This window comes from Fukomys damarensis, unplaced genomic scaffold (assembly GCF_012274545.1).
Source record: "Fukomys damarensis isolate Sample0158 unplaced genomic scaffold, DMR_v1.0_HiC HiC_scaffold_35, whole genome shotgun sequence".
Lineage (NCBI taxonomy): Eukaryota > Metazoa > Chordata > Mammalia > Rodentia > Bathyergidae > Fukomys > Fukomys damarensis.
Window position 1 is genome coordinate 43,471,421 of NW_022900947.1, and position 12,435 is coordinate 43,483,855.

A 12,435-nucleotide genomic window follows, 5' to 3' on the forward strand; every position below is an offset into this window, starting at 1 on the left:
TAACTGTTTCTACTTCTGACCTGTCTCTGTTAAAAAGAAAAATAAGCTTTTTTATATTTTGAGTGACCTTTTTGGACAGTGATAGCAATCCTTTTAGAGATTAAGGGCCCAGAGTGCAACCCAAAACCCATTTATTTATTGCAAAATATCAACACTGCAATTAAACCTGAATATCTGTTGCTCTGCTGCTGCTGTGATTTGGTTTGTGCATGGACAGATGTCTCTGGGTGCCAGCTGCGTACATGTACCATAGGTTAGCCACCACCATTTCAGAGCCTCCATAATAAAATACCATTGCTATGGTTCGGACTCATCCTCCAAAGACATGTGTGTCAAAGGCTTGTCTGTCAGCCTGTGGCACTACTGGGAGGTGGTGGACGCATTAAGCTTGGTGAAAAGGAGTTAGGTAATTGAGGGTATGTACTTGAAGGGGATATGGGGAAGTTGGCCTCTTCTGCTTTCTCTCTTTTTGATTCCCAGTTTCTAAGAGATGAAGACTTTCTCCATCATGTGCTCCTGCCATGATTTCCTGTGCTGCCACAGGCCCAAAGCAACAGGGTCAAGTAAACACGGAATGAAATCTCCAAATGGATGAACCGAAAGAAATCTTTCTTTCCTTAAACTGATTTATCTCAGGTATTTTGTCACGGTGCTAGAAAGCTGACTAACACAATCACAGGTGGCTTACACAGTAGATATTTATTATCTCATGGTTCTGGAGGCAAGAAGTCCAATATAAAGGTGCTAAGCAATTTAGTTTTTAGTAAGGCCTCTTTTTCTGGCTTGCAGCTAGCTGTCTTCTTCTTTTTTTTTTTTTTCATGTGACCTTTTCTCTGCGTGGGTATAGAAAGAAAGCACTGTCATCTCTCTTCTTCATTTAAAGGCACAAGTCGTCCTGCAAAAGAACCCACTTTTATGATTCCAAATATAGGCACACTGGGGGATTAGGGCTTTCATGCATGAGTTGGGGTGGGGAGCACAGTTCGGTCTAAAAGAAGCAGGGTGTATTGGTGGCTTACCACGCTGTCTTCTTTCATGAGCAGCATGGTACAACTCAACAGCTCTTAATATCTCTTCTGGGGGCCAAGATGTTGCCATATTCCATTCCAATATGCCTGCCATTTCCCTGCTGTTCTCAGAGGCTCACTGTGCTGCCTCAGGGGCAGGGACCACCACTTGGGTAAAATGGGTGTGCTAATCACAGATGTCTTGGGGTTCTTTGTAAGGCTTTCCCAAGAATTCAAAAATATGTTTTCTTTTGAAAATGGAGGAAAGAGCCTTTTGGAAATAAGTGCTTTTTGAAGATGTTTGCATCAGTGGTGAACAGGGAGTAAGGAATTGAAATGTAAGTACCATTTGTAGTTCAGACTTTGCTTTCTTTTCTTTTCTTTTTGCTGTGAAACATGGCTGGGAGCCACGGGCACCATTTCTTTTTAGGAGACTGATGCCCTCATTTACATGGCAGTCTTACACAGCTGCACACAATGCCTGTAAATGGACAGAAATTAGCATTTAGGAGCAGCATTCAGGAGCAGAAACACTCAGGCAAAACCTGTCACAACCAAGTAGGAAAAGGATATGTTTTAAACACTGCAGAAATTGTGTGCTGTGATTGATGGAGCTAAATTTAGATAATTTCATTTGTCCCTCACAAATGCCATTTTTCAAAATTGCACTTCCTTTCTATTTTAATTTTCTCTGTCCCGTCCTCATCTTCATTTTCTGTTTGCCCTTAATCCCTTAATACTTACTTCTTATCTTTGCTTGACAGTTCAGAATACTTAATATTTGGAGAAACTCTTTTCAATTAGGTCTGGTATCTGTCAGGGAACAGTAAATAAGCATAGTATTGTAGATTAGATTTTAAAAAGGCTATTTAAATCATATCGGTGTGATTCATATTAATATTTGAGATGCCAAGGGGCTTTTGAAGCTCTGGAACTACTCAGAGGAGACTTCAATGTCTTAATCCTTAAAATGTGGATGAGGAAAGAGAGGATGATTTCACGTTTACATGAGCAAAACCTGTTTTTACTAGGGCACTCAAGAGTTGGGGAACACAAAACAAAAAGAGTGGAAGACACTTGGTGTTGGGGGCATATTTTCTATTTTCCTGCTTAGGTTCCTTGAGTAGTCCCAACACCTACCCTCCTTAAAATCCATTGGGACTTTCCCACAAGCAATTGTAAACTATTTTTAAATAAGGCAGGGCTAGAGTATTAAATATGGCAAATAGCTGTAAATCCTGGAGAATTAGTATATGGATAAAGCTGCAGGTATTTATGCAGTGGTTTTGGTTCTGAAACCCCATATCTTAAGACATTTGAATATTTTTGGTTTGCAAAATACTTCCACTTATTTCTTTAATGTTAGCAGTGTCTACATTTTTATAACTCCTACTAAGGTATCTTGTGTTCATTACTGTCTCCATAAAAGCTAGTGATTTGGTGGCAATGGTACACTTTATGAGCTGTCATGGGATATGACACATATTATATTAAGGCGAGCAGGGAGACCATGAAAAACAAATCATAAAGTTGTCCATTTTCCTAGACAATTTTACATCTGTTTTCCTCATTTTTTAACATTTTAAATGATATATATGTTTGGCAAAGTAAAGTTGTGTTGCTTTTTCATGCTTGGTGCAATTAAGAACTATGATCTTATAAAAATGTACATTTTAATAGTTTTTCTTTTTAACCAAATATAGTAAAGAGAAGACGAAAATACTCCTTTCTGACTATGCCATGGACAACCTCTATAACTCTAAGACATTTCTGAGCTTCTTTCTCTGTTAGAAAGAAATAATATTGCTAAGTTCTATAGGTCCAGATAGAATATGGACACCAAGATGTAATTCAAGGAAACAATGTTATTTATACTTCTCAGATTGCCTCTGTGGGTGACTGCTGGGATATAGTCTTTATTGTAAATTAATACATTGGTATTTTAACTTATAAAGGTATCCATACAGCACAATCCCTATTGGAACTGATACTCTTTAAGAAAATTGGGTGCAAATGAAAAGAACATTGTATGGAAAACTAAATCTAAAGACTTTGATTCAGTTGTGTAGGTATCCTGTACTTTTACATATAAATGACCACTGTAACTAAAATTAAAAGTCAAATGTTAAATTGTGATGAAGTGTTGGTAATGAATATGATGGTTAAATGGTTAATGGCTTCACTTGCAGAAATTTTAAAAATCTGTCATAAAAATTCTCCAATTACAATAGAAAAAAAGAACAAAGGACATGAATAGGTAATTTATTAAAACATAAAATTAATAGCCAAGAATGGAAAAAAAAGCCACATTTAATTAGCTACCTCAGAAAGACAAGTTAAACTCTAATATCATTCCTCTTTATTGAATAAGAAAGATTAAAAATATAATATTTAATATTTAATCATATATTTAACACTAATAATTGCCTTAGCACCTTTAAGATGGTGCTGAGAGAGTCAAAGATGGAAAACTTCTTTGGATATATGCACTTCAGGATGTGAACCAATGTATCACACGATTATTGCCACACTGTGCTTGGTGGCCCTGGGAAAGGAGATGGATTTTGGACAGTTCACCTCAGCTTAGAGGCCAGCACTAGCTTGACCTTGCCTCCAGCGTGACTTTAAGGAGGCTGCTAGTTTCTTAAACCTTCTGATTTTCTTATTTTTTTCTCTATGAAATAATTTGTATTTACTGTGAAGATGCATTAAAATAAAAAAAAAGTGCGTCTCGAAAAAAGTTGCTGCTTGATAAAGGTGATATCAGAGGAGTAGAAAGTAGTGTAGTGGTTACCAGAGGCTGAGAGAGATGCAGGGGAGGGAGGCAGGTAATAGAGAGTTGGCGGGTAAAGGGGTGCAGTTGAATGAGAGGAATAACTTTTCGTGTTCCACAGCACGATGGTGTAACTATGGTTGACAACAATTAATTGTATATTTCAAAATAGCTAACAGGATTTTGAATTTTCTCAATGCAAAGAAATGACACATGTAGAGGTGATGAAGATGTCAGTATTCCAATCTGATCTTTATATGTTATAAACATGTATTGAAATACCATACTGTATCTCATAAATATATATAATTACTATTCAATTAAAAATTAAAAAATAAAACAATTGCAAAAATAGCTACTTAATACATGATACCTATTATATTGTTTTGGATTTTTTTCTATAGTTTCAAACACAGAATTTCTAACTTTGTGTCTTGTAATGTCAAAGGCTTGATCATTCAAAGTAGGGGCTCAGGGTACAAATATTGAGGAGGAGCTGGCCAGCCCTAGGCTGCCTTGACAGGATGACTCTGGATGGCACTGACTTATCTACAACAGGGAACACTTTTTTTTTCCCCAATAGCAGATACTGGAATCCATTTTTCTTCCCTTCAGAAATCCATATTGGATTTTACAGCATGGCACATAAAATCTATGCAGAGCAGAGTGAGACATACAGAAGAGACAGGGAGCAGGAAACAATAAAGCATCTTACAAAAGAAAAAAAAACCCCACCAAACAAAAACCCCGGATTCCCTGGACAGAAGGCCTATTCTCCTATGCCAAATATACTCAGGAGTATACTGCAAGAACATCTGCAGAAAGGAATCAGGAATGAATCCCTCTGAAGAGTGGCAGTCGGTAAACCTGCTGTACTTAAAGTATACAGTACCAATTGTGGATAAAATCCTCATTTATTTAAAGACAGAGAGGTTATGAGCAAGACTCTGATACTAGTAAGCAGTCTCCACATATGGTCCTGGAAGAGGTCGGAGCACAGAGCAAGAGGACGTATGCAAGACCAAGTCAGAAAAGTGACTGGCAACCTCAGCCAGGAAGAGGTTTCTCTAACTGTGTGGTGATGAGCAAGTGAAATTAACATTCGAATAATGCTGCAAACATGCTTATAGTTGATTCTGTATATGTATAGTCTTCATATCTACCAACTCAACATACTCTAATCTGAAAAACAGCAGGATTGCAGGTTCTTTCTCATTTCAGTGCGTCTTCAGTGTTACTGGGAATCTTTACAGAATGGCAGCTAGTTGACGGAAGTCCGTAGAATCAATTTCTTCTATCCATCATCTTCTTTCTCTCCAGGGTCACTTTCCACCTGTGCACACTTGATGCTGCAGACCTTTGGACAAGCACTGATGCTGGTCCTGACATCACAAGAACACTAGTGCCCTCGTGGAGGGTGACAGCTCTGTGTACTCTCAAAGCTTCTGGTTTTGAAGCATCAGGTCAGAGCTGGGTCCTGGCAAAGGCTGGGGACAGAGCACGTTCCTCATCTCAGTCACGATCTCCCAGGTCTCTGAGGTAGATCTCTGTGCCTATCTTTAGCATTGTTGCAAATTCAAATTTGTCCAAGGGAACCAAATGTGCAATAACCTCACTCTGGCCAATGTATCTTCTGAGTCTCCCACTCCATCCAAGGATCGTTTGTCCTGTTTGAGTACAACCATTCCTCTCCTCACGTTGCAGCCCACAGTGGCCTGCAGGAGACCTGAGAAACTAATGTGAGCAAGGAGTGTGTCAGCAGGTCACACACTTGTATCCTGAAGTCCAACCTGCTGAGTTAACTCTCACCAAGATGAGATCTCATTCACACCATAGCATCAGAAGCAGCCTCTCTCACTTTGTCCTCCTCACTGTCCTTGTAAAGTTTTCAAGAAAAGAACCTGCACTGTAACAGAACAAATGAGGCAAACCCAACTGGAAATGCTCATTCTGTCTCCTGAGCTGGCTGGCCAGTGTAATAGGTTTTCCCTCTTCCCAGAGGAGCTGAGAGGGCTTGTTAGGAGCTGGGTGTGGCTCATATCCTTGTGCTTCTGTACAGGTTATGCTTCCTGATGCTGCCTTTTATCAGCTCACAATTTTTCTCGCTTAACAGCGAGCAATTTCTCATTTCCTTCCTCCTTTGATGTATGATCTTTCAAATATTCATAGATGTTTTCCCTGCCTTTTTTGTTGTGAACCCAGGGTGCTTATCTTCAGTGCTTCAATCACATGAGTTTTACCATTCTGAGTTCTTACCCAGTGTGTGACAGCTGGAGCTTTCGAGAGCCCGGCTCCCGGAATAAGGGGATAGAGCAACTGGGCATAGGCCCCTGGGACACACAACATCAGCAGGGATGGTGATCAGTTGGCCAAACTGACCCTGTGCCATTTCTCTAGGCTTGAACTTCAACTTAAATTTGCCTGTTCATCGTATGTCAGAAAGAGCAAAACTGGAGCATTTGTGCAGGCTTTTGTTTGTTTTTAGGTGGGATCTGAAAACAGGCAGCTCCCTGTTCTGTGCTGGAGTGGACAGGAATTTGAACGTGGGGATAAGGGTTGGATATAGAGCCAAATAGAGCCAGCTCTACAGACTTAGGTAAGTGACTTAAGGTCTCTAGTTTATTTCCTGCATCTATACATGTTGGTAATGTGGGGGATGAAAGTGAAATGTTTGACTATGGCTCAGTCATCCTGAGTGCACAGTAGATGTAAAATAGGGATATCTGTCTCCTGCACTTTCCAGCCAGAGAAATTTAAATTTACTACTTCTGTCACTCGCCACTCATGTGACCTGCTTGGGGATCAGCAGGATTTCTGTAAAGGGCCCTGCAGCAAATATTACAGGCTTTGGGGACCACTGTTATACAGCTACTCAGTACTGCACCTGTGCTGAAGGCAGCTATAGACGATACATAAACAGAAGTCCATGATTGTGCTCTGATACGACTTTATGTCTCAGTCAGTACAGACCTCTGTAACAAAATGATAGAAATCAGGTGGCTTACAAAAGACAGAAATTTATATTTTATAGTTCTGGAGGCTGCAAAGTCCAAGATGAACTCATCAGCAAATACTCCCATCAGTGGGGATATTTGGTGAAGGCCCATTTCCTAGTTCACAGGTAGCGCCTGTTTACCGTGTCCCACATGGTAGAAGGGGGAAGCTGGCTCTCAAGGGTCTCCTGTAAGGACACTGATCCCATTCATGGTGATCCACTCGCATCATATACACATCATGTCCTAACACCAACTGTCTGCCAATTAGGCTTCTGTGAATGAATTCTTGGGGGTCCTCAGCATTGTGATTACAATACTTTATACACTTGAAAACTTGAATTTCATATCATTTTTATATGTCACACAATGTTCTTCTTCTTTGGATTCATTCTTTGCTCTCAGGCCAAATGCAAACAAAGTAGTGAGCTGATTTGGTCTGAGTTCGTTGGCCTTGCCCTTTAGTTCAGTACTTCATCTCCCTAGCTCGTTAGCCTCTCTCGTGAATTGAGTCACTGTGTATTTCAAAGAGGCAGAGTGTTTGACACATACTAAGTGTTCAATAAATTGCTGCTGCTGTTGTGTCACTATTCTTATTCACATTAAAAAGTGGAGATCCATATGCTGTAGCGGTCAGTAGTTTTAGTTTAATATGATTATTGTTAAGAAAAAAAGGTTGCAGTTTAGTCCCCCTTTTTTAGCTTGGCTTATCAATAGTAGTTAAATGGAAAGCAATTTTAAAATGTCATTGATAAGCTTCTCATCTGTTGTATGGTAAAACATTTATCTGGTCTTTATTCCTGCCAGGGAGTTTTTAAACATTTGGAATTTCCCAGTTGATAAGAGAGGCTTTGTTACTGATTATGGACCACCTGGGATCACCTGTCAAAGAGGTGACAAGTTGTTGGGTTCCTAATCTCAGTAAGGAGTTTGGACGTGCCAGAGAGACCTTACTACTTGGTAAGAAGTGTGGGTGGCCTGGTGGCCCTGGAGCTTGTGGCTTCTGTCTGAAGTGATGGTTGTCTTGTAGGGAACTGCAAGGGTTTGTGAAGTCTGTAGGAACTTTGGATAGCAACTAATGTTTGAAGTGTATTCCAACATCTAATCTGAAATCTAAGAAATTTATATATTGTGCCTAATTAGTGAAAGCTATGGAATAAAGCAAAGGACTTTGAAAGGACTCTTCGAAGCTGGTGTTTTAAAACTATACAGCAACCAAGGGTGATGATGCCAGATTCATTTAAAGATATATTCCTGCTCTGAAGAAAACAATATAAAATATCCCAACACGGAGGGCACACATTTCATGTAAGGAGCACCTGTGACCAATGAGAAATAAGTGTGTGTACCCTTACTTGACATGTCTTGGGCTGCCCGGCTAGAAACATATAACAATGCAGGACATCCAGTCAAATTTAAATTTTAGGTTAAAAAAAAATTGTACAGTATAACTTCGCTCTAAACGTGCATGGGATCTGCCCACAGGAAGAAGGAGACTGTTTCTGCTTCACACTCTTGTTTCCGCTTTGCCTCTTATCTTAGTCACTTTCTCATTGCTGGGACAAAATACCTGAGACATTTGTGACTCAGAAAGGGAGAGGTTTATTGTGGTCCTTGTTTTTCAGAGGTTCCAGTCCACAGTTGGCAGGAAGCCGCAGTGGAAGAGCCTTGTGGAGGAAAAGTCGCTCATCTCATGACAGCCAGGAAGCAGAGAGCAAAGGGAGGAGCTGGGGAGGAAGATACAGCCTTCTAGGCTCCATCCTCGATGCCCCATTTCTTTAAAGCAGCCCTCACCTCCTAACAGCATGTTTAAGTATAAAAATATCAGTGGACTAATCCATGATCCAATCACCACCCCAAAGCCCTACCTATGATCTCGTGAGGCTTTAGAGGATCATCTAGATATAAACCATAACCCTGTGAGAGAAAGAACCACTTGGAGTCCTTCTGCCTGTCTCCACTGTTAGCCCTACAGCAAGGTCGGGGGCAATGTCAGTGGGAAACGGGTTCAGTTTCTTGGTGGCGGCAATGCGCTTGGGCACCACGGAGGGATGAAAGGCACGGCTTCCTGGGGTGGCTGACCAGTTTGATAGGTTTCACCCCGAGACGACCCAGCTGACTCCTCCTGAACCCAGCTGCTACCGACCCAACCCAGCTGCTACCGACCCTTCCCAGCTTCTCACACTTCATCTCCGTTGTGGGCAAGCTGACCAGAGGCCACAGCTTACTGGACAGGAGGACAGGGGGCTTTCTTGACATAGAAAGAAACAGCTTCCCGTGGGCAGTGTGGAGTAGAATGCACTCTCCCTGCCACTGAAGTCAGCCTTTACCTGGAAAATGTCTGGCTTCTCAGCTGCTAATACAGAGACATTTAGCATGGCATCTCATTGGACCTCTTGTACTTTCCTCCCTTGGCCAGACTCTAGAGGTGAAGAGACTCAGGATGGGCCTTGGTCCCTTGACATGCATGTCTACAAGCCTAACTTTATAATAACACACAGAGTAGGAATTAGTCTATTATTCCATTATTATTTTACAGGTGAGAAAGTGAGGTCCTGAAGTATACTAGATTGTTCTCTTTTTTTTGCTCTTCTCCTTCTTCAAGGAACTTATCCTTTTTAGGTAAAAAGAGCAGAAAACCAAGACCAGACCAGAACCATAACAAGCCTTTATTATAGGGAGGACCACTGGGCTTTCTCTGAACAAAGGAAAGAGAAAGAGAGAGAGAGAGAGAGAGAGAGAGCAACATGGCAGCACAGGGAGCTTATTTTATAGGAGTAGGGTGGGGTTAGCCCAAACTATTCCTGGCTTCTCCAAATCATGCCTTGGCTACTTCCCTTGTTGGGCCCCACTGGCTGGCTTGTATTTGTCTTTTAATCATGATAGGGCCTTGTCTGGTTCACTGTTTTCAAAATTTTTCTACAAAAGCACATGAGGGCATTTACCAACCAGACAGTCACAAAACTTGTCATAGTGGGGTATCGGCCACTGTGGCAGAGGGAAGAAGCCCCCACCTACTGCTGTCCCCATCAGATCCAGGTTTAGCCCCGACCTTCGCCCCTTTGTCAGCTTAAAGCAGATAAAAAAAAGAGACCTTTGCCCGATAACCATAAAACAAAAAGCCTGGAATGTTAGATTTCCCTTGCCTTAAGATGGCTGCCACATGGAATAGCAGCCTCCATGTCAAACTATGGCTTCTCCCAATGAAGGTAGGCTTCTTCTTCCCATTGTGTCTCTTCTCCTGTCAAAAGAGTAACCTGATATTTGCTACCTCCTAGCAGCCAGGGATGTCATAAGCCCCTCCTAGTGATGTCACGGGCTCCTCCAATCACTTAATACTACCTTACTCAACTCCACTTCAGCTCAGGCTACACCCCACTCTTAGAAAAGAAGCTCCTTGTTCTGCTATGTTGCTTTCGCTTCCTTGTTCAGAGACAGCCTGGCAGATCCTTCCCATATTAAAGGCTTATTATGGTCCTGGTGTGGTTTTGGTTTTCAGCTCTTTTTACCTAACAATCCTAAATCAGACAGCTAAGTGGTAGAGCCAGAACTTGGGCTCAAGAATGGATGGAGTTCATACTCTTACTCACTGTATTGGTTATGGTTCTCTAAAGGAACAGAATCAATAGAGAATAGAGTATAATTGTGCAAGGGGATTTATCAGATAGGCTTACAGGATCAGAAGCTGTCTGCATTCTGTCAGCCGGAGGGTCCTGTACCTGTTCAGCCCAAGAAAATGGAAGCCACAGAATAAGAGGGATAAGGGATATGGCAGCAGTCCAAGGTTAAAGGTCTAGAATCTCTCTGTAGAGTCACCTGTGCGAGACTGTATGGAAGCTGAAGAAACTAGAGACCCTTTCCAAAGAGCATGGTGAAGACTGGGCTCTTCATAAATGGAATTCCTTTTTCTTTCCCCTTTTTATTCCTTCTAGGCTACCAGCCAATTGGTTAGTGCTACACACATCTGGAGTGGGTCTTCCCCTTCAGACTGTTGCCTACATATCAATCATCCACAGGCACACCCATATTTGCGCTTTACTAATCTGTTATGTGTGTCTTAATCCATTTATGTTGATGTCTCGTGATTAATGATCACACTTACTAAGCTATATTGCTTATTAGAAAAACTGTGATATCAGCTGACGTATTGGAGACAACACATACCTGTGTCAAGGGACTTAATCCTTACAACTATCCTAACATTAGAAACTATTGTTAACCTATTTTATAAATGACTAAATTAAAGTACAGAGATGTTATCTACTTTCCTAAGCTACCAAGTAAATAAACAGCAGAATCAGATTTTGAACCCTGAGCCCACTGACTTGTAAGAGAAGCATGCCAGTCTTTAAATTCACATGAGGACAGCTATTTGAGGGACAAGACATGTAACAGGAGGGTAGACCAACTCTTGTTTTGTTCAGTGTCTGGGACACCATCCCAACCCTTGAACTTTCCTGGGTTTGTCTCTTTCTTTGACATAGCAGGAGGAAGAGGAGAAAAAAAGATATGTCACAGAGCCAAAGTAGATTTATTTCAGCAAAGCAAAAGTAAATTTGCTGCAGAATTGGTTCAAAGCCACTCTGAGGAGTGGGAGCCCCAGAGTTAGGAGACCACTGGATATTGGGATAGAAACTGTCTTCACCCACCCAGAGGGTCTGCACTTAATTGGTTAGTGGGGTCATTGCTGAGGGTACAAGTCAACAGTGTGTCAGGGTAATTACATTTCACAGTTTAGGAACATTTTAGGAAGAAACCACCAAGAGTGTGAGTGGGCCACTTCTGTGAGCCAGTCTGAAGTCCTCTCTTCAGAAGTAAAACCACAAAACTGTCTGTTTTCATAGACACAGAGGCTGCTTTTCTCCAACCCTCTAAAAGGGTCCATATCCTTTTACTCTAGCCCTATCTAAGGGTCCCATCTTTCCTTACACTCTGGGACTACTGGCTGGAGATGGCTGTACCCTGTGTAAAAAAAGGAAGAGAATTAGGAATCACTTCTACACACCTCTAAGAAAAACTGCAACTAATTTATGAATGGGGAGAAAGACCTTCAGTTACATGTGGCCAGCATTGCGCTAGTAAATCATTCATCTTCAAGGGAAAACGTGTCAAGGAGCCTCTTTTCAACTTAGGGCTCTCGAAGGGTTGTCAAGTGCCTCTGCTTTTCTTGCTTCTGCTTCTACAGGCAGCAAAGAGGCAGGTCAGGCTGTGTTTGTGCTAAAGCTGGCCATTCTGGAGGTTGTTCAGATGTGTGATGGTGTATTTTGTCCTTAAGTCATTATGTTGAATTGTATCTTCTCTGCAACATTTTCACTTTCTATTTACAGAATCAAAGAGATCAGACCTTACTTTTATAGAGCTACAACTTTTCTCAACAAGCTTTTACTGTAAAGGGCAGAGACAAACCTTTTTTTTTTTTTTTTTTTTAATAACACATTTTTAATCATTACATTTTAGAAGAGAGAGAATAAACTATAAATACCTTTTACATGGATGTGTGTATGGCTATTCTTCTAAAAAGAGTAATAGACACAAAGCATGCCTGGGAGGGTGCTCAAAGGTGTGCTGGCAGCAGGAGATCTGGGGACTGGAAGTTCACTATCAGATGAGGAATTACAAAGCAGAAGCTCACAGCTCATTCACCTCTGCAGGAGCACATTGC

The 12,435-nt window shown here is 41.3% G+C and overlaps 1 long non-coding RNA gene across 1 annotated transcript; it reads right to left on the minus strand.

Annotated features, from left to right (window-relative positions):
- Positions 1 to 686: 686 nt before the first annotated feature.
- On the minus strand, positions 687 to 6,743 carry LOC104852068. The gene is made up of 4 exons (XR_777397.1): positions 6,665 to 6,743; positions 1,752 to 1,820; positions 1,354 to 1,488; positions 687 to 895 (listed from the first exon to the last, which is right to left on the minus strand). It is a non-coding gene; the product is annotated as an uncharacterized LOC104852068 (long non-coding RNA).
- Positions 6,744 to 12,435: the final 5,692 nt, after the last annotated feature.